Consider the following 23,955-nt stretch of genomic DNA (forward strand, 5'->3'; position numbering starts at 1 on the left):
CATAAAAGGTGAGCTCAAATTTTAGATAGGTTGGGGTGAAACCATGTGAAGTGAGGATCATTTTCCCAATTTTGGTTTAATCTAGATCATTTGCAAAAGATATTTAACTCGGTTTGATCTAAGGACAAGCTTCTTTACACCTCTAAATAAGGGTTATCTTGTACCATGTTGAGTTAAACACTTATAGCTCATTCTCTAGATCAAACACTAGGTTCACAAGCCCACAAACATGTCATATACTACCACTAGATCATTTCAAACATACAAGCAATAGTTGTACCATATAAGCATTAAATTTATTTGATTTTCATGAATGAGCCTAAGACATGATAGGAATGACTAGATGCACTAAACAAGTCCTTAGCAAAGGATAAAATGACATGTCAATCAATTTTACCTTGCTTTGCTCTAAGAAGAGGCATGTCATGTATATGGGGGTGCATCAACACATATTTGAGAAGTCAAGTATGTTCAATTCATTCTTTAGCTTGCAAAACCTCTTCTCATCAAGTGGCTTGGTGAATATATCGGTAAGTTGATCATCGGTGCTCACACTCTCAATACAAATATCCTCCTTTTGTTGGTGATCTCTTATGAAATGATGGTAGACATCTATGTGCTTTGTTCTTGAATGTTGAATCAGGTTGTTGGTGAGCTTCACGACACTCTCATTGTCACATAGCAATGGCACTTGTTTGAATTTGATTCTAAAGTCACTCAAAGTAGCCTTCATCCAAAGTAATTGAGCACAATAACTACCGGCCAAAATATACTCCGCTTTGGTGGTTGAAAGTGCTACACTATTTTGCTTCTTTGATGACCAAGACACAAGTGATCTTTCCAATAGTTGACATATGCCTGATTTGCTCTTTCTCTCAACTTTACATCCTGCATAATCAGAGTCTGAGTGTCCAATCAACTCAAATCTAGCTCCTTTGGGATACCATAATCCAACATTTTGTGTATGCTTCAAGTAACTCAATATTCTCTTGGTTGCCTTCAAATGACTTTCTCTTGGTGAGGCTTGAAATCTAGCACACATATATATACTAAACATCACATCCGACCTTGATGCAGTCACATAGAATAGGCTTCCAATCATAGACCGATACATATTTTGATCCACCATGTTTCCACTAGCATCACTATCCAAGCTTCCATTTGTTCCCATTGGTGTACTAATAACTTTGCTCTCATTCATGCCAAACTTCTTGAGCATATCTTTGATATACTTTCCTTGACTCACAAATGTGTCATTCTTCATTTGTTTGATTTGAAGACCAAGGAAGTAACTAAGCTCTCCAATCATGGACATATCAAATTCACTTACCATCATCTTTCCAAACTCCTCACAAAAATCTTGATTGGTTGATCCAAATATGATATCATCAATATAGATTTACAACATAAACAAGTCATTGCCTAGCTTCTTGGTGAAGAGAGTAGTGTCAACCTTCCCCATCTTAAATCCCTTAGAGAGTAGGAAATCTCTCAATCTCTCATATCATGCTCTTGGTGCTTGCTTCAAGCCATACAAAGCCTTTCTCAACTTGTAAACATGGTTGGGCTTCTTCTCATCTTCAAAATTGGGAGGTTGCTCAACATATACAAGCTCATTGATGTACCCATTAAGAAATACACTCTTCACATCCATTTGGTACAACTTGATGTTGTGGGCACACGCATAGGCTAACAAGATCCTAGTTACTTCTAATCTTGCAACCGGAGCATATGTTTCTCTAAAGTCAAGACCTTCAACTTAAGTGTAACCTTGAGCCACTAATCTTGCTTTGTTCCTTACAACTATACCATCTTGATCTTGCTAGTTCTGAAAGACCCACTTGGTTCTAATCACATTATGATCCTTAGACCTCTCAACTAACTCCCATACTTGGTTTCTTGTGAAGTTGTTTAGCTCTTCATGCATAGCATTTACCCAATCAACATCCAACAAAGCTTCATCTATCTTTTTTGGTTCAATGGATGACACAAATGAGAAGTGTTCACAAAATGATGACAATCTTGATCTTGTTTGCACACCTCTTGAGATATCACCAATGATAGAATCCAAAGGATGATCTCTTATAATATTGGTTGGTTAGAGCACTTGAACTTGATTGCTTGCACTTGATTGCTCGTTTGGTTGAGATGATGAACTAGCCACTTGTTGTTGATCTTGCACCTTGTCATCACTTACACTAGCTTGATTTTGATCATGAGAACCACTAGCTTGCACATTTGAGTTAGAGAGCACTTGATTTTTATCATCTTTAACTCCAATCACCTCTCTAGGCCTTATGTCACTAACATCCATCTTCTTCATTAAATTGACCAATTGAGTACCTCTCACATCATCTAGATTCTCATCTTTCTCAGAACCCTTGGTTTCATCAAATTCAATATCATGCACCTCCTAAAGAGTACCACTAGTCAAATTCTAAACTCTATAAGCCTTGCTAGTAGTTGAGTAACCAAGCAAGAAACCTTCATCACATTTCTTCTCAAATTTGCTTAATCTTGTGCCTTTCTTCAATATGTAGCATTTGTAACCAAAAATCCAAAAGTATGCAATGTTGGGCTTTCTATCATTCAAGAGCTCATAAGGTGTCTTCTCTTTCAATGGGTGACAATAAAGTCAGTTGCTATAGTAGCATGCCGTGTTGATTGCTTCGGCCCAAAATGAGTGACTCATATTGTACTCACTCAACATTGATCTTGCCATGTCAATCAAGGTTCTATTTTTCCTTTTAACTAGGTCATTTGATTGTGGAGTGTACTTGGCCGAGAATTGATATCTAACCCCAAACTCATTACACAAATCATCAACTCTTGTATTCTTGAATTCACCTTGTTGATGGTAGTTAACAAATATTATAAACCATCAATATAACATGCATAAGGGCATAAATATAATCACAAATGAAGGTTTAGGGGTTTAAACTAACAAATTCCACAAGTTTTAGTGAATCTGTATTTTCTACAGGGATTATCTGGAAAACCGTTAATGTGGACCTACATATCATATTTAATTGCGCTTATCTACAATGAAACCGATGTGGGAAGACTCTAGAAGACTTCAGAAGGCAACCCACCCAAGCAGAGGGTAGGTGGCTGCCATGTGGGGCCGGCTGGCCCCACCTGCAGGCCGCCTAGCCCCTAGGGCCCGCCTATTAGCCCCTCATTGCTATGTCAGTTCTCCATCGCCTCTTAGGTTGTATCTACATCATTCTTTAAGTCTGTTTGATCCAAAGGCTCATGTTGGGTGCTCTGGGCTATATATACCAGCCCCTGTCACCCCTAGGCAAGAACCAAAGTCATCAAGTCATTTGAGAAGATAGAAACCCTAATCATCCTCAAAGTTCCATCATATTCTAGGGCATAGCTAGTTAGGCTAGGTCTAGAGGGAGGCAAGCAGACTTCGCTTGGATTTCCGATCGTGTCAAGAGCGTGGTTCGGTATAATCTTTGTACCCCTCTCTCTTTTGTATCACCATTACTTTTATATGCTTGCTACAATTGTTATGACAACATTAGTATTCATCTTATGCATGTTCTTCATTATAATGTTCAATGTCTACTTTGATTATATACTTAGTATAGCTAGTTTATCATTATGTTTATGCATAAGTTCATATAGCGCTCGCTCTGGTGTACACAGGGTGAGTGGTCAACACTGTGTAAGCGTAGTGCTTATACATTATTTACCTATGGATACACCCTATATTCTGGGTCATGTGGTAGATCACGGATGTGACACTCCCGTTGAGTCCTTTATAGTCCACTCCCCAAATATAGGCGCACGTAGGGTCCCGTTACGAAGGAAGAGCAAGCTCTGTTCTTAATCTTCCTTAGTAATATCCCTTATATTTAGATATGACGATGATCTTAGCAATGATTACTAGGGGTAATTGCACTAATCAACATATGCTTTGACTTGTAATTAAGATTGAGCTAGGAATTATTCCTCTAATATTCTATCTAACCATGCTAATGCCATAGAAAGGAGTACTCTAAGTGATTTATCATTATCATTGATCAATACTTATCATATATATATATATATATATATATATATATATATATATATATATATATATATATATATATATCTTATCCTATGACTTATCCCTATTATGAGTAGAACATTGGTTATGGTTTACTTCTCCTTCAATAGTATAAGTTATCAATACATGTCCATGCTAGACCTTCCCTGTGGTAAAAATATAAATAATGATACCTAGAATACTCTCGAGTAAAATGCTATAATAGTATAATTATCTGTGTCCTTGCAGATCCTTTTCTTTCTTATATTCATATATTCTTCCTAGTCACATAATTAATAAAGAACTTCTTAGTATTATTCTAGTAGTAATGCTATGTAGTACCAACAAGTATCTCTAGCATCATCACTAGAGATGACAACCTAGTTAAGTAATGTTAGGAGATATAGGTTTATAATAGGTGGCTACTAAACAAGTGACAAGTTAATAAATACCAACATACCTCCATTGTCACTTCTCACTTTCTTGATGGTTGTTTCAAACTCATTGTGAATTCGCTTGATGAATGTCTTGAAGGTTACAAACACATCACTCTTGTCAACAAGAAAGAACACCCATGTATATCTAGTGAAATCATCCACAATCATAAATCTATATTTGTTTCCACCAATGCTAGTGTATGTAGTTGGTCCAAACAAGTCCATGTGCAACAACTCAAATACTTTGGATGTGCTCATCATGCTCTTCTTAGGATGTGTATTTCTAACTTGCTTTCCGGCTTGACATGCACTACATAGCTTATCCTTCTCAAATGTGATATCTTTCAAGCCTCTAACTAGATCATGCTTAATCAACTTGTTCAATTGTTTCATTCCAACATGACCAAGCCTCCTATGCCATAACCATCACATGCTAGACTTAGTGAGCAAACATGTTGACAATTGGGCTTCTCTAGCATTGAAATCAACCAAGTATAGATTCTCATATCTAAATCCTTTGAATATCAAGTTAGAGCCATCTACACTTATGATCTCTGCATCATTCACACCAAATATGCACTTGAAACCAAGTTCACATAATTGAGCTACCGACAATAGATTGAAGTTCAAGCTCTCTACTAGTAGCACATTGGAAATGCTCAAATCATTGGATATTGCAATCTTACCAAGCCCCTTGACCTTGCCTTTGCCATTGTCACCAAATGTGATACTATCAACCTCATTGCTATCATTTGCATTGATGGAATTGAACATTCTTTAATCACCGGTCATGCGTTGTGTGCACCCACTATCAAGCACCTAATGCCTTCCTCTAGCTTTGTAATTGACCTACAAAATGAGATCAATTCTTTTTAGGTACCCAAACTTACTTAGGTCCTTGAAGGTTAGTTTCCAAGGTCTTTGGTACCCAAATGGCCTTCTTCTTAGGGCCCACAATTGGTGTACCAATGAACTTAGCCTTCACACCATTGGCACCCTTAACAAACATGTTACAAGAATTAAATTTAATTGAGGATATATTAGATTGCGTGTTCTTGTTAGTCTTGCAATATTGCTCTATGTGCCCAACTTGCTTGAATCTATTACAAAACCAGCCATTGCCCTTCACAAAGCTAGCTTTGGGAGTGACAAAGGTCGTCTTGCCTTTCTTGGGAGTATAGCTTAATCTCACTTTGTTGAGAGAAAACCTTTGGCTACCCAAGCATTTTACCAAACAGGCATATGCACCATAGGCATTAGCTAAGACACGAGTGAGCTCATTCATCTCCTTCTTGAGGGTCTCATTTTCCACCATTTGTGAGGCATCATAAGTTAAACCTTCACTCAAAGGTGAAGTAGAAGTGGTAGTGCTACAAGAAGGGTTAGTGGGAGCAACAACAATGGGCTTATAAGATGATTCATCAAGAATATCACATGTTAGTCCCACATCACATGACACAATCACTTGCTCCTCCTTGGCTTCCTCCTTCTTGACTTGCTCGAGGAGAGAGGAGTGAGCTTTTTCAAGCATAGTGTGAGCCTTGCCAATCTCCTCATGGTCTTCCTTTAGACTCTCATGAGAAGCATTGAGCTCATCAAAAGATTGCTCAAGAGATTTGATCTTCTTGCGCAATTCTTTGCACTCCTTTCTCTTCATCTCAAAGCAAGTGTGCACTTGCTCACACATGTATAGGAGCTCCTCCTTGGTGTACTCCTCATCATCACTCCTACAATCATCATGTCGGGTTCATAAACCCAGGGTCCCTCATGGACTGGCTTCCCAACAAAGGCTCGGCCCAACAGACAATATTGCGAGCAACACACAACTCATGGGCCAACCCAAATACCTAGATGATAGGCTAGAAGGATGATCCAATCTCCAACCGGAAGGCCTGGCCGAGGAGGAACAATGCTCGCTTCTGACTCTGGCCCACCTCTCTGACTAGAGCGCTCGCTTCGGTGTCTAGCCCACCTCTGAACGGCCTCTCCAACCGAAAGGCCTGGCCAAACACCACTTCCAACCCGCTTCTCCAACTGAGGATGTGCCGAACCCCTGCTTATAGCTCCTCTCTAGCTGACACAATCAGAGCCGACTAGGACCAACCAACCGGGGACACCCGCTCGGAAGGGACCAGGAAACAGACAGAGAAAGTAAGATAGGGCACTCAAAGTCAACCACAATATCGAGGACCATACCCTATACACCTATAGGACAGTACCCTACAACCTCCCTGGCATGATAGAATACAAATAGTATTGTAGGCGTCGACATTTTTTCCTACAGTGTTGTGGGTGCTATCAACTCCCATACCAGACAAACACAGTAAGGCTCCCACACGTGCCTCTAGGCGTCAATAGTATTGTGGGTGCCGACATTTACCATACCAGGCAAACATGATAAAACCCCCTACATGCCTCTCGGCATCAATAGTATAGCAGGTACCAACATCTGCCATACCTGAAGAAGGCAATGCAACCTCCCATGTGCATCTAACATTCAATAGTATTGTGGGCGCCTACCATCATCTTGTACCCACCAGCGTGGGCAGTAAGACTTAGCAGTGAACGTACTCCCTCCCTCTCACTTGTAAGGCCATCCCCTTCATCTATTAAAGGGGATGCGCTCTCTTCCAACAGATAAGTGGATTTAGATCGATCAAGTTCACTAGTACACCACAATAGAACCACCAGGTTCGAACCTCGAGCACATGCTCGAACACATAGCACATAGCGGAGCTCCCGTCACTCTTGGCCCCTCTGACTAGAGTCTGACTGGACCTCTTGTATCCCCCATCTTTCTCCTTCTTGTTTGTAACCCCACTGCAAACTTTGAGCACATGGGCTTAGGAATAAAGTCACCGATCGACTCAAACTAGACGTAGGGCACATTGCCTGAACCAGTATAAACCCTGTGTCATTGAGTGCTAGGCCACCTCTGATCACAATGTATGGCAAAACTATAAATATTTATGTGTTGGTCACTTTCTGCACCGACACATCACTTTCACAATCATCATCACTCACATCATATTTTACCTTAGTGGGCTTTGCCATGAGGTAAGTTGATGGAGTGTCAAAGATGGAAGGCTTGTTGTTGATAGCAATGCTTCTACTGCCTTCTTGATGGATTTCTTGTCATCATCACTAGAGTCATCACTATCCAAAGAGCCATCACTATCCCATGTCACCACATAGCCTCCAACCTTCTTCTTCTTTTGGAATGTCATTTTCTTCTCCTTCTTCTCCTTCTTCTCCTTCTTTTGCTTCTTCTTCTCATCCTCATCATTATCACTATTGTAGCGACAATCCACTACAAGATGGTTCAGGATCTAGCACTTGTAGCGTCTTCTCACATAATCTTTGCTCTTGTTGTTGTTGTCTTTTCTCTTTCTTGCACTGTAGCCTTCTTCTTCATGAATCTTCCAAATTTGCGCACAAAGAGAGCCATGGCCTCATCATCAATGTCACTAGCATCTTCATCATCATCACTTGATTCTTGATTCTTGGACTTGCCCTTGTTCTTGGATGATGAGCTAGCCTTGAATGCTACACTCTTCTTCTTCTTGTCTTCATCTTCCTTCTTCTTATCCTTGTCAACCCCTCCCTTTCCACACGGTATGTCTCTTGTGTCATGACATCACCTAGTACTTGGTTAGGGGTGAGTTGTTTCAATCCTCCTCTAATGATGATCAATCTTAATGTCTCAAATCTTGGAGGTAAGCACATCAAAAATCAATGAGAGACATCATCATCATTGATCTTCTCTCCCAAAGCCTTCAAGTCATTGACAAATCACTTGCAATCGATGGAACATCTCTAGAATGCTCTCATCATCCTTCATTTTGAAGCTTGTCAAATTGTCCTTGAGGATGTACAACTTGGCACTCTTCACCGCCGGTGTGCCCTCATAGGTCTCCTCCAATCTCTTCCACACCTCACTAGCTCTCTCACAATCCTTAATTTGCTCAAACACCTTGGAATCAATGGCATTGTAAATGGTGTTGAGAGCCATTGTGTTGCATTGCTTGTTGGCCTTGTCATTGTTGGTGAGATTGTTCGGATCAAGAATCATAAAGTCACTCTCGGTCACATCTCACACTTGGTTATTGATTGAACCAAGATACATCTTCATCTTTCTCTTCCAATAATCATAGCATGTGCCATCAAAGAACGGTGGTTTGCCCCCCACATGGTTGAACACAATTTGAGCCATCTTTTGACACTGAGGTTGTTAAGCCTTCAATCAAATGGTGACCACGGCCTCGATACCACTTGAAAGGTCCAAATATGGTTCTACGACTAATAGGTATCACACACCTAGCCCACCTCAAGGGCCATCTTGTGTCAACCATTGCTTGGTGGTTCTGCGACTAATAGGTACCACACACCTAGCCCGCCATAAGGGGCACCGCAAGAACCTACCCACAAGTGAGGTAGCTCAATGACATGAGTAATTTACTAGAGTTACCTTTGGCACTCTGCCGAGAAAGGCACAAGACCACTCACAATCAACTGATCGAGGCCGGAGACAATCACCAACTCCGCTCAATGATCCTCCAATCATCGGGCCATCTAGATGTCGACAAACACCAAGAGTAACAAGCTCACAACCAGCCCAAATCACCCAACTAGTGCCACAAGATGATGCAACTCAATGCAGTGCACTAGAGGCTCTCCAATCTCACTCAAGATGATGAAATCAAGTGAACAAGTGAGTGGAGTGTGTTGCGTGGCTTCCAAAGTGCCACAAGATGATGCAATTCATTGCAATGCAATAGAGGCTCTCCAATCTCACTCAAAATGATGAAATCAAATGAACAAGTGAGTGGAGTGTGTTGCTCAGCTTCCAAAGGGTGTGCACAAGTGTAAGAGGTGCCAAGAGAGTGGCCAAGGCTGGCCACACCCTCTATTTATAGCGACACAAGCAAATAGAGCCATTATACCCCTTGGAGTTGTTTCTACGAGGGCATCGGATAGGGTGGTGCCAGGCACCGGATAGGGTGGTGGTGCCCTCCAATGATCGAATTCCAATAGCTAGAAACTAGTCATTGGTCATCGAATAGGTTGGCGGTGACCATCCAAGCCAAGTCCTAAAAAACCTAGTCTCTAGATAATTAGGGCGGTGCACCGCCGTGCTAGTGGCAGTGATGAGGGCAGTGCCCCCTCAACCCTAACTCTGCATGTGTCAGCCTCGGGTGAAAAAGGGTGGTGCACCACCATCACCATCGTGGTGACCCCCTACGTCCAAGTCCATTTCCCTAGCCTTGGGTGAAAAGTGGTAGTGCCACCGGATAGCCCATGGCGGTGCCACCATCGTGCCAGTGGTGGTGCATGCGGCCATGTCCAGTGACCACCCCACTACATCCCTTCTCGATCATGGTCAGGTGGGCACTGCCATAGGAGTGGTGGTGCACTAGATAGGGGATGGCGATGCCACCCAGGCACCTCCAATAGCTGACCGTGTTGCAAAGTTTTTCGTGTTTTGATCCACATCAACTCGAGCTACTCCCCGCAAGCGATGCTAACTCTCAAAGTGTTTTTCTCAAAACATGTTAGAGCCAAGTTAGCATTTCTCAAAACCATTTTCACTAAATATTTTCGCTGGCTCTCCGAAGTGCACTAGGCCTAAATGCAATGCATGAAGTCCAACACCTAGTGGCACTAGATGACTGAATTGTCTAGTTAATAACCCCTCTTAATAGTATGGCCATCTATTCTAAATGTGATCACACTCTCTATAATGTTTTGATCACTAAAACAAAATCCCTATTTATACCTTTGCCTTGATCTCCATAGGGTTTTGTTTTTCTCTTTCTTCTTTTCCAAGTTAAGCACTTAATCATCATCACATGTGGCCATCTTCATCATTTCATGTCATCAACATCACCATCTAAGTGCCACCATGCTCCTCACTTGGATTGCACTAACCTAGCTCATATCACAACTCATGACAAAGGTTAGTGCATAGGTTTCATTAATTATCCAAAACCAAACTAGGGCTTTCACTAAGGAGGGTGTAATTGAAGAACCAATGAAACCTAGAGGCATGTCTTGCTCATTGCTCATTAGCGGAGGGAGGTAAGCCACATCGACTGTGACAACCACTCCATCTACGTCCACCTTGACAAAAAGCGTCATCATCGACCTTTAGCAACATTGACTTCACCTTCGCCAATCTACCTTCAATGACTATGACAGCCTATATGACTACTTCGGCTACAGAGAGCTACACCTAAAGTGGTGAAGACCCACACAATGGATAGAAACAAGAGGGGAGTGAGATCATTGACATATGCAAACAAAATGTCATCATCATTAGATCATGGCCTACTAGCCTCTGAGCTTCACCACTGAAGCATTTCCCACTTGGAGTATGCATAGTGAAGCCCAAGAGAGACATAGAATCTAAGTTTAGGTTTTGTGTGGTTATCTTTGTGTCATGTGCATGCTCTTTTCTTGATGCCCTTTTTGTCCCACTGGGTTTTTGGAACAGAGTCTTCAGTGAGGCACACATGGTGCACACGGTCGTGAGGGGGTCCATCATGGCTAGAGAATTGTATTCTTGGGCTATTTTCCTATGTTGTAGCCACCAGGTCTTGTTATATCTACCGAGACCTAGTGGCTAATGGGCTACTATTGGGGGTGTAGGCGGCTACGCCTACCCCTCCTTTGTAATAAAAAGGCCCAAGTGGGTCATGGACCTTCATGTAATTTGTAACCTAAAGGGGATAAGGAGGAAGATTGCCTTCTCTCCCACCTCTCCTATAAATATAGCCCAAGGGGCAAGAGCGGGGGTGGTTTCTCCACTCACAACAAAATTGTTTCTTTCCCCACACTCTTGTTCAGGTATGTCCCAATAGGTACATACCTACTTGCTTTCAAAGGTTCTTACATATTTGTGCACTACAATAGTCGTTTACATATTCAAATTGTCAAAGTCAAAATTTTGTGGGTTATAATATCATAGTCGACAATTAATTAGCATACCTTAATGATTCACAACTTGCTTAGTAAAAATTGTACTTGTGCACAATTTCTAGGTTAGTGTCAAGATTTTGGTCTGTGCCTTGAGCAACCGCAATGAAGTCCACCATGATTGGATAGCTCTTCTCTTGTCATTATAAGTGTTCCTAAGTGTTCTCAAGCATTCCTCATTATGTGCCAAAGGGAGTTCATATGCATAGTCCCTAGAATAAATTCTTGAATGGTTTTCCTCATTGTAGCGTCTTGGTCTATCATTATCACATGTGGCTCTTTCCCTCCATAAATTCAAAGAAAGTGTTCAACAACTAATTGAATGTTTCTGCCTTTTGATCTTCAAGCAATGCCTAGCTGAAGACTATAGTCTGCCATGTCCATTTACTCCCACTATAGGTGCAAACGGCCTATTGTATTTGTTGGTGTTATATGTTGTGTCAAATGACACATATTCACCATATAGTTAATAGTTCAATCGCGCCTTGGCATCTATCCACAATAGACTTTTCACTGTATTATCCTCATCTACCCTCATTGTGTAGAAGAATCTAGGCTATTCCATTTGTATACTCTTCACATATTCAATGGTTCTGTCCATATCAATATTCTTCATCCTGTTCCTTCTATCATATTGTTTCAAATTGTCCATATCCTTCTTTGAGAAATGCACATAACTGAAGTTGCCACTCATCTTTCGGAATATTGCCATAATTTTCCTTGTGATTCTACTCTCTTGTAAAATTCTAGAGAACTCCTTTTCTATTTCACTCATATAATTATGTTTGAAAAAGAACTTTGTCAATGAAGGGGAACTAACCATCTCATTATTATGGGTAAGTCAACATTAGTGATTATCCATCTATCTTTCTCTAGTTTAATTGAAACTCTCATTGGGCATTCAGTTCGGTCTGTGACCAGACGCTTCCACTTCTTCTGAATATTCTCATCCTTCTTTATGTTTTGGCTTTCTAGCTGCAACAGTATTTTCTTGTTCATGTAATTCTTCCTTTTGAATAGCTGAAAATCCAACTAGTAGACCATATATATTAACGAACTTCTGATCTTCTTTTGCTGTTCCAAAAGGCATTCCAACAGTCGGTGTTTTTTATTGCTTTATATCTTTAGGTGTTGGAAAGAAATATTATTCATCATATGGAATAGTCACTTCATCATCATTTGATTGTTCCCCCTCTTCTTCTATTTCATTATCTAGAAGTGCTTCTTTATCAAGACTTTCTGTAACACCCTACAATTTGCCTCTTTTAAAAATAGGTTTAAAAGGATTTATTTTTGAATTTTGTGCTCATGAAATATAGGAAAATAAAAATTTTCATTAAATTAAAATTCATCATAAGGTAGCAACATATTTGAGCATACATGCCCTTGCATTTGATTTATTTGGTTGAGTGGTTTGATTGAAAATTTAAAATGGTTAAAATTGCTTTTGCAAATAAAATTAAAAATGACTTTGAAGTAAAAGAAAAGAAAGAAAAGAAAATCAGAAAATAAGAGCATTTAAAAAGTTGTGAAATTTTATTTTTGAGAACTTTCCAAAATTTCTCATTTTTAATTAAGTTAAAAAGTTTATTTAAAAACCATATTCAAATTTGATTTGTATTTGAACTGGGTTTTGAAATAGAAAATAGAAAAGGAAAAAAAAACTCTCTTTCCCTCTCCCCTCCTATTCGGCCCAGTCAGCTGCCCTGGCCTGTCCTCTCTCCCTCACTGCCTTTTCTCGCGTGGGCTTCTACCCTGGCACTAGCCTAGTTCTCCCTCAACCCCGTGTGACCCGCTTCTCCGCTTGGCCTAGCTGGCCGTTTCCCTACTTCGCAGCACGCCCGCTCTTGGGCTAGCCCAGCAAAGCCGCGTAGCCAAGCTCCCTTCTTTTCTCTCGCTGACATCGCGGTCCCACTGTTACCCAGCCACTGATGAGTCGGGCCCAACCGTTGGTGTCATCCCCTACCTTGTGTCATCATCATATCAGACTCTACCGCTGCCAATGGAGGTCGTGTCCGCGCCGTTTTTGACTCCTCCTTCGCCTTGCGCCCTACGCTGCTCGGCCCCATATAAGCTGAGCCACACCTTGCACCGCCTCCCTACTCTACCCTCTAGTGCCACAACCATCCTCGCTGAGTCATCGTAGCCCTAGCCGCTGTGAACTTGGAGAGCCGCCGCCCACCTCGTTGAGCCCCGCACTCGTCCTGTTCCCTCTCTACCGCTGAGGAAACCCTAGGTGAGTCCGTCGTCACCCCCTCCTTCTTCCCACGTCTTCAGTTTGCTCCACCATGGACTGTAGGCCCCTCTCCATGTGCTCTGGTGAGCTCGCTTGCTACCGGCCATGGCGCGCTGCCGCATTGCCCCTGTTCCAGTGGCAACCACCTCTATTCCCCCTCTGATCTAATTCTGGCCATCCAAGTTAGATCCGACGATCGATATTCATCCATACTGGTTCGCAGGCACAATTGCTAAAGAGCCCCTTGATTTCTTCAAAATAGAACCCGCGGTCCATTGCGTATTTGACATATTACGTCTTCTTCTTTTACAAGCGTATTTTGTTCGGTTGACTTCAAAAATACGTTTTTAGTTATTTACAGATTTGCCACTAAATTTATTTAGGCTATAACTTTGTCGTTTTAACTCCGATTCGACCCGTTCAACTTGCGTTAGGTTCGTATTTACGTTGTCTACATGTTTATACCACTATTAGATATGTTTTCAACATTTAAAATTTGAGGTTAGATTTAATCTATTATTTTATTAAAGGTAATCTTGTTTAATTCATATCTTCTATATTTTAGCTCCGAATTGACCCATTCAAGTTGTGTTAGATTCATTGCAATGAGATCTACACGTTAGTAACAATGTTTATCAAGTCCCTATTTCTGGAATTTCATGGTTTAAACTCTAACTTGAATAATAATTAGGCAACTGGATTTTATAAATAAAATATGATTTGTTTTACTTTAGTTTTATAAATCAAATCTGAATTTGACTTAATTCAATTTATAATATTTATAAAATATCTTATATATATGAATTTATATAGTTAAAATAAATGAAGCCTACAATTCTCTTTTCCACATATAAAGCAAATCTTTCGGTAGTTGTATATTTTCAACCGTAGCTCTGATTAGAGTGATTTTCACGTATGTATGTTCGTAGCGAGATGTAGATTCATTTTACAAACTTTTCATCTTGATTTCATGATTGGTGTACTATTCTAATTTAGATCTATTGTTTGCTTCATGTATGATTGCATGGATGCTTGTGTGGTGCTTTATGATCTTGTCTAGTCGGTGAGCTTTATGTGTTGAATCAAGAAGCAGATCTTTGAAGATTTGGATTGGAAGAAGGATATAATTTTAAGGCAAGTATAGCATGAGATCATCCTTATTGTCCTATACAACTTTAATCATTTAATTCATACTGCATGTGTCTACCTTGACTACCACTAAGGATATCCTAGTCTTTTTGTACTTGTGCCTTGATACCTATGGGGTATTGCATTGGGTTGTATGATGCTAGTGCTCAACTAGGGCCATGATCTTGTAACTTGACTAATGGTATATGTAATAAACATTAAAAGATGTTTTTTAGCAACATGGAAATAGGGGGATGGAGTGTTTAGCTACTTTCTAAATGCTCTAGATTCCTCTCCATAAGGACTTATCTATAAGTAATCATCCGAGACTTATAGTACAACTATGAGGGCTATATGGCTTTGGCTTTAGCTCAGTATGAGAACCTTTTCTAGCTTGTTAGTGGTTACCTTTATGGCACAAGAGGGGCTTTGATTTGTATGATCTCGGCCTACCAAGAGGGTGCACTTTGGTTTCTTGGTATTTTGTTAGTCACTCCTTGGAGGGGGTTAATGCTTGTTGATGGGGAAACCTTAGCGGCCCTAACTTGTTAGACGAACCTTTAAAAGGCTTCATAGTGAACCATGTCGACCTTCCTTGGAAGTGGGTCAAGAGATTAGCTACCTTAGGCAAAAGGGTAAATCACGACTTATAGTGAAAGTGTACAACCTCTGCAAAGTGTAAAACTGATATATTAGCCGTGCTCACGGTCACAAGCAGCCTTGGAACCCTTATAGAATAGATGATGAATACTTATGATACTGATGATAAAGATGCTTACTAATGCTTACTGTTTATGCTATTCATTATTCATGTTTACCTGATCATATGTTTATATGGGCTTGTGAATAAACTTGTTGCTACTCAATTGCTAAAGTCATGACTCATTAAAAGCTAATCGCAGTTAAACCAGTGTTAGCCTTTTGAGCCTCATGAACCCCATGTTATATTTATTGAGTACGACATGTACTTACGCTTGCTTTACTTTTTAAATCTTTGGAAAAATCCCGGATGGGTACTAGATTGCTAGAGTTTGGAGAAATTAGGCTTGTGATCATCCAGTCAGTTGTCCCTGTGGAAGTGGAGTCTTCACCCAAAGATTGGAGTTGACTTTTCGTTGTTTGCTGTCTAAGGTTATAATCTTTTGTCGACACGGAATTTCATCCCATGCCGAGGGCACATGAGCAAGCCAAAAGGGTCCGCTCGATGGAGCTAGAGATTCGCTCGACATCATCTCCATGCCATTGGATCAAACATTGATGCATGGTTGACGGTACACAATAGTTTACATGAATCCAATCACGACCAAGGAGCAGACTGTACGACCCTTTTCCATCGATGATGGAGAATGTGGTGAGCAGAGTCTTACTCTCGATTGTTAGTTCGATGTTTATTGCCCTCGGGTCTTAGATGCATTACCTCCAAAATATTTAAGCATCATGTCAGTCTCCATCAGATGTCCTGGTCCTTTTCCAAGTTTACAAAAAGTGGTGTAAGGCATAAGATTGACAGAAGCACCTCCATCCACCAACATCTTGTTCATCGGCTTCCCATCAACAAAACCTTTCATATATAAAACTTTTAAGTGCCGATGCTTGACTGGTTTACCAAATATTGCTTGTTGTACAACCATTAACTTGGCAACTATCTCCTCATACTCTGATTCATCAAAATCCAAATAAACTTCTTGATCTGAGGAGCTCTGAACTCTGATGGCAACAGAAAAGCCATTTGGATATTAGCCGATGGTTGCTTTCTATCTGTCGTTTGCTTAGGATGCCATACTTGAGGTTTACCAGAGCCAGTTCTATCACTTTATTCCTTAGGCGTTGCACCCTTCTCTTTTGGCTTCTTGTTAAACCTCCGGGACACCATTGGCCTTCCTACCAAACATATTTTTTTTCATTGCCTTCTTCTCCATGATCAGCCCAGTTTTGGTCAACAATTTGCTTTCCAAGCCAATCATGAACACTTCCATTTTAAAGCACCGATCCATGTTATTATGATGATATGCATCTTGAGTATGGATAGACCAGCGGTTGGTTTGAGATTGCCTAAACTCCCAATACTAATTGCTGCATTCTAGATAGTCATATCTAGTAGGAAACTTCAAACCTTTATTCCAACAATGTCTGAAGAAAGGACAATTCCAATGTGATTCAGCTTGTTTCCTTTCTTACCTCTCTCTTTCCAGTTGACGCTGGTATTCTTGATCTTTTAACCAATGCTGATAATACTTTTCCTTCTGTCACTGCCACTTATTCAACAGAATACGAGATGTAACTCGCAGCTTTGTCATCCCTACTTTTGACGTTCCTCCCTGCTCATATCGGCTCTTTTGCTCATCGTGACGTCTTTTAATTTCCCTATATTCGTCGGCCGATATTTGCATCTTGGGATCAACTGTTCCAGCTTCTTTTGATTTGGTTGATGCTAGGACCTTAGTCTTTCCTTTGAGTAGCCCAGCATCAACCATGTTTTGATCTCCTAGGAAAGGATTATCATCAACTTTCATTTTTCGAGGCGTGTCAAATTTGAGCCTCCCCTACTGAATAGCCCTCTGTATATGCTGCTGGAAAATTCTGCATTCATTGGAGGAATGAGAAGTAGCATTATGGAACTTGCAAAACTTCTTATTCTTCAACTAATCAGGGGGCAACATAACATATCCATTAGGCAACTTGATCTTCCCCTTCTCAAGCAAGAAATCAAAGAGCTTGTCTGATTTAGTGACATCGAAGTCATAGCTCTCCTCAACTCCTCTTCCCCTAGGATTTGGCACCATTACTATTTTCTTGCCCCAATTCCATTCAGCCATAGCAACTTCTTCTTCATCTTCATAGCCGTCATCAACTGAGTATGGATTATAAGCTTCGGCCATGTGGTACTCTTCTAGAATCGGGTATCTCTGTGCATACTTTGGAATTAGCTATTGAGCGCTGCCACTCGTTGAGCCAATTGACCCAAGTTATCAAATTTTTGTCCCAGTAGCTTTTCTTTTCACATTGGCAACATTCCTTGAACAGCTAAAGCAGCTAGTTGATCATCAGCCAAGTTTAAGGAGAAGCACAAGTTCCTAGTCTATTGGAACCTCTAAAGAAACTCAGTGCCCGATTCATTAGTCTTCTGTCTTATAGTTGTTAGATCAGTAATCTTCTTTTCTCCAATCCTAGTGTAAAAATATATATAAAACTTCTTCTCTAGGTTAGCCCAATTAGAAATAGAATTGACTGGTAGTGATGAAAACCAAGTGAAGGATGGCCCTGATAGGGATAAGGAGAAGAAACAAACTCGATGGGCATCCTCAACCGATGCTTCGCCCAATTGCGTAAGATACTGATAGACATGTTCTATTATGCTTGTACTATCTTAGCCAGTGAACTTAGCAAACTCTAGGAGCCTATAATTTGTGGAAAGAGTGACCAAATTATACCATTCTAGATATGGGCATTTGTACGAGAAGGTCAGCCCTTTTGGCTTCAAATCGAACTAATTCTTCATCATCTTGGTAACCTTCAGCAGCAACTCATCAGCATTTAAATTTGGATTTCTCTGTACTTGCTGACCCATCTGTGAATTAAAATCCCATGTGCCTTGATACCCTGGATTTGGAATCATGTGAAGGGTATTATAGTCTGATCCATAGAGATATCCTTGTGGAATCTCCATCTACTGGATTCTTTGTTGGCTTGCTACTTGAAGTCTCTGATTATAGACATAAGGATCTATATCTCTAGGATCCTTTGAATTGATGGTGCTATTTTTTGAGTCGACGATGGTAATATGGCCTAATGTGCTAAAATTGATCACCTGGTTCTGACTTTGCCCCATCGGCTATTGCACATGCTGTACTGACGGTCCAGGGTTATACTGTATCTGATTCGTAGTAGTACCTTAAGTTTGTTTAGATGAACCCTAAACTGCCTAGACATCACCATTACCAGCTGGTGCCACTTCTTGATGGCTGGTACCGACTTGATTAGTCCCTTAGGTTGATGGATCTAGAATGTTGTAATAAGTCAGCCCAACTTGACCAACTAGACACCCATGAATCGCTTCTTTCATGGCGTTGTGGAATGTATCCAAGAAAGCTTCATTTTGGCTTGATATGGCATCATAAATAGATTTGTCTACAACCTCCATAAAGAAATGTCTGTCTTCAGCTTCAGTTGTATCTATTTGCCCGTGTAATAGAACTCTTGATAGTGGAAATTTCTGAACAATTGTGTTGTCACGTGTTTATGTGTAGGGCAACAAACACTTGTTCTAAAACTCTTCTGTAGCTTTGCTGATGACACCTTTATCTCCGTTAGGTAGATCTTTGTAATGTATCATAAGGATGTCGTTGTTGTTGTGAACCACCATGACGATTGTGGAGTCCCACCGAGCGTGCCAGAAACGTGTGTCGACATGGAATTTTGTCCCGTGCTGAGGGCACATGAGCAAGCTGGAAGGGTCCGCTCGATGGAGCTGGAGATCCACCTAGCTTCAACGCAAGGGTGGTCGATCCTGCGCACTCCTCCTGAGACACGCCGGTCAATTTGACCCTGCAATTAACTAGGAGAGAAAGTTTATTAGTAATTAAGGACAGAACATGCCAGACAGTCCTGAATGTGCGGCTCTGAGAGCCGATATGAAAAGAGATCGACTAAATAGTCGATTCTAGCATATCAGTTATAGCTCATGGGGTTGTGTAAGAAGAATCGATTATCATTTAGGATGGATATTATTCTTTAAATAAATATTGGTCAATGGCAATAAGATATTAACAATAATTAGTTCATGCTAAGCCAATGATTACAAGTAACCGAACCTCTTTTTATGAAAGAAACAGTTCATCATCATTCAACCATTTAATAGAGATAAATCTAATGGACATATTAGATCTTATCTATTGCTATGACCAGTGGGGCATGAGGTAGAATCATGTAGGCCGTAGAAACAACAATAGACTCGATGACCCTAACTTATTACTAATATCAATGGGGCATGAGGCAGAATCATGCAGGCTGTAGTAAAATAATAAGATCATGGGGCTAACATATCTTTCAACCTATCCCTACTTCAACGATCTCATGATGCGAACTATTCGTGAAAGCGCTCGATATGGGCTAAAACAGCCGATTCAGGCATAGCACACAGTTAAGGTCATGCCCTCTCAGAAATAGATCTACCAAATAACGATCCCCACTCCACGGTGCTAATAGTGGGGTGTGAGGTAGAATCACACAGGCCATGGAATAGTTTTCGCTAGCCAATAGATCTACTCAAGATCAAACATGCCTTAACCGCATGTTATGCATGATCAAGATTGACGTAAAATAGCTGATAAAACATAACTCATCGTTTAAAGTGCATATTAGATCAGTTTAGATTAACAAACGATGGGTTAACAAAGATATAAGGCCGATCTAGATCAATCCCAATTGGATGAAGTGATATTGCTATAATTAAGTAAATAATGGAAGCAACAAGCAATATCGGTAACTTAATGAATCTATCCGAAGGAACATTACCCTTAGATAGAGTCGATAACTTGACCTTAATCTAGTTCGAGTAGTGGAGGTCGACGGGATCGATGCAGCCATACTTGAACTAAACAAGAGTCGATAACTAACTTATACCAGAGTCATAGTGGAGGTTGACCAGATCGATGCAGCCATACGAACAGAGGTATAAGTCATGATGGTACTTATAGACAAGCAGTGGAGGTCGACCGGATTGATGCAGCCATACTTGTTGAAGAACTCGTCGAGATCTACTCTACTCCTACTCTTAAGGGGTGGCCGGAGCCAAAAAAAGTAAATAACTTGTATTGGATTGATTGTGTGTCTTTTACAATAGCCGGGGTTTGATATTTATACCCAGGACCTAAAAACGAATCCTACTCGAGTACGACTCAGTACAATCTTTGGTGCAAAGAAAACATTCCTATTTTAAGATAACTTGGACTCTAATCTTTCTCCTTTTATAGAGTTCAATATGTATCTTCTCGATGCCAATCATATCTCACCATCGTTATCTGCTAACGCCATTTGGAGAGAACCGATCTCAGTGTTGCATTCGACTCGGCATATATCAATTTTTATTCAATCAACTCCTTGATTGGCACAATCTTGGAAGCCTACGAGTTCCCACGTCCTTCTCCTAAATTTTGGTGTAAACATCTTTATACTAGGTACGTTATATATTGAGCATTGTCTATTGATATTACCCTTATTTGTAGCTATATGTGAGATTTGACTTCCTAGGCTCATATATGGTGTGTATCTGGTTTTGTTCTTAAAACCGGGTGCTACAATTTCAATAATTGTCTATAACAAAAACAATATAACAGTCAAATATTTTATAATTATTTTATTTTAGGTTATAATGTTGTATATGTGATGTTCTGTTTTACATGAATGTTTGATGTTCACAGTGAATCATTCGATGTTCCCAGTCAAACTTTAGATGTTCCCAATGAATGTTCGATGTTCTATAGTTCATCATCATAATACAACTACAACTAAAATTGTATGACCAAAACATGATGTTCTAGTAGAACAAATGCCATGTTCTGTGTTGTATATTTGGATGTTCCCTTTTCAGTAAATCACGTGTTCTATGTATTTTATCATCAAGAAACATGTTTGCATGCATTTCATTATCAAGCATCCAAACCAAATAGCCTAGACATTTTAAGTAAATTCCAAGGAAATCTCCTAAAATCAAAATATTCATAGTACATTTGTTTTTTTACCTCAACTCTCTAAATCTAGCCAAATTTGGCTGATATTATCATTTGTTGTTGCTGATATGATTTCTGTATTCAGCAAAATTTAGGTTTTCGATTTAGATTCCACAAATTTAAACAAAGATATATGCTATACAGTACAAGAAACTTTAGTGTAGTATATGTACACTGAAATGAAGTACCCACGAAAAGGAAATGAGAGAAACAATGCCTTGTATTGAAATCAACATGACATGGTGCCTAGAGATAGAGGCAGAAGTCAACGCCGCTATCATATTTGGCCTGAGGTGTAATTGTCACCTTCATTGTCATCAAAAACCGCCTCACCGAGCCATCGTCAAACCATCGCCTCACCAGCACATTTGGCTCGAGGAGCTTGCCATCAACAACGAAATTGACTTCAGCCTCACCTCGCTACCTTCAGCTTAGGGACTCGCCATCAGTATATTGGCATCAACTTTGGCTTCACCCCACCACCTTTGATGCAGGGGCTCACCATCAACATTGGCATCAACTTTGGCTTTGTCTCACTACCATTGACTAGGGGACTTGACGACAACATCGACATCGACTTTACCTTTGCCACCATTTTGGTGAGGGGCTTTGACACCAATTTCTGCAATAACATCAACTTCACCTTCACCAACATTTTGGTGAGGGACATCACTATTGACTTGGCGACATCAACTTCACCTTCGCTAGCATCACCGACTTTGGTGACACCGACTTCACCTTCACTAACATTTCAGCGAGGGGCTTCGCCATCGACTTCGGCGACATCGTCACGACCTTTGCCAACATTTCAATGAGGGGCTTCACCACTAAAAGCATCTAGGCCCCTAGTTTGGTTTCTGTGATTAATCACAACACAAGATTACTATGACTAATATGTATTTTGTAGAGGCAACTTGAGTTAGGTCATGGTAATGGTGATTGATTAGGCAATTATGGTTTTCATACCCCTATCAATGGAAATCGTTTCGATTTTCAAAGGATGGACGACAAGGTTAAGGACGGACTAGGTCTAAGTGTCGTTTGACATTGGAGAGACACTTAAAATAGTTTAGGATTTTGTTTTTCCTTTGACCATACTATTAAGGGGGTATGGACTAGTAGCTTGACCTAGGTGAATCTAATGGTTTAGGTGTGGTGCAAACTTGTCAAACTTAGCACTAGGTAGCTCAAGGATAGCCCATATATCAGTTGAAGTTGATGCCGTTCATAAAGTTGGTAGAATTTGAGGTGAATAGAGACTTGGATGATGACTAGACGCTAGACAGAACGCATAGGTGCCACGTCCGATCAGCGTTAGCTCACATAGCTAGGGCTAGATCATCAACCAAACATAGGCTCCTAGTTAGGATAGGATGCACAGGTGTGCACAACTGTAGAGCAAGCAACACTCTTGAAAGACTGGACGCTGTGACCTGACACACTAGAGGTCGCGTCCGGTCAACAACAGTAAGCATCCAGAGAAGGAAATTGCTGACCGGACATGTCAGATGAGTGGTGATCAGACGCTAGTCAGAGTCTAGTCTCTGATGATTGTGCTAGTGTCATGTAGCCATTGGCTACTAACTGGACACGTCTGGTCACTTTGACTTGAGTGTCCGGTCACCTTGAAATGTGCTGAGTTGGACCCCAACGGGTATGTTTTGAAGTGGGGAGTATAAATACTTCCCCCACTCATCCAACTTAGCCCTCTTGCCCATTTGTTCAGCTGAGAAACACCTTTGGAGTGCAAGGAAGAGCAAGAGCCTAGTGAGGTAATTGAGATTTGATAATCCAAGATTAAGGACCTTATTAGTGCATAGGGAGTAGCAAGTGTGCATCCACCTTTCTCATTAGGCTTGTCATGGTCAAGTGAGAGTTTGTGCTTGTTACTCTAGTTGATCGCCATCACCTAGATGGCTCGGTGGTGATTGGAAGCTTGGTGATCATCTGGTGGAGCTTATGGATGACCCAAGTCATGTTGTGAGCGGTTGTGGGCGAAGAATTAGCTCATAGAGAGCACTTAATCCTTGCGCGGATCAAGGGAGAGCTAAACCTTGCACGGCTGCTCCAACGAAGACTAGTGGGGAGTGGTGACTCTCTGATACCTCAGAAAAACATCATCGTGTTCCTCTCCTTCTCTTTACTTTGAGCATTTACATTTAAGCAATTCAATTCATGTCTTTACATTCTTAGAATTGCCAAGCTAGAGTAGAATTGGAACCTAATGTGCAAAAATTTTGTGCAGTAGAACAATAGAAACACTTCTAGGCACAAGAGGGTGAAATGGGTGAAGTGTAGGGCTTAATTATTGTAAAAAATTAGAATAAGCCCAATTCACTCCCTCTCTTGAGCATCTTGATCCTTTCAATTGGTATCAGAGCCTTATGCTCCTTGAATTAGGCTTAACAG

Source organism: Miscanthus floridulus, chromosome 9 (assembly GCF_019320115.1).
Source record: "Miscanthus floridulus cultivar M001 chromosome 9, ASM1932011v1, whole genome shotgun sequence".
Taxonomy (NCBI): Eukaryota; Viridiplantae; Streptophyta; class Magnoliopsida; order Poales; family Poaceae; genus Miscanthus; species Miscanthus floridulus.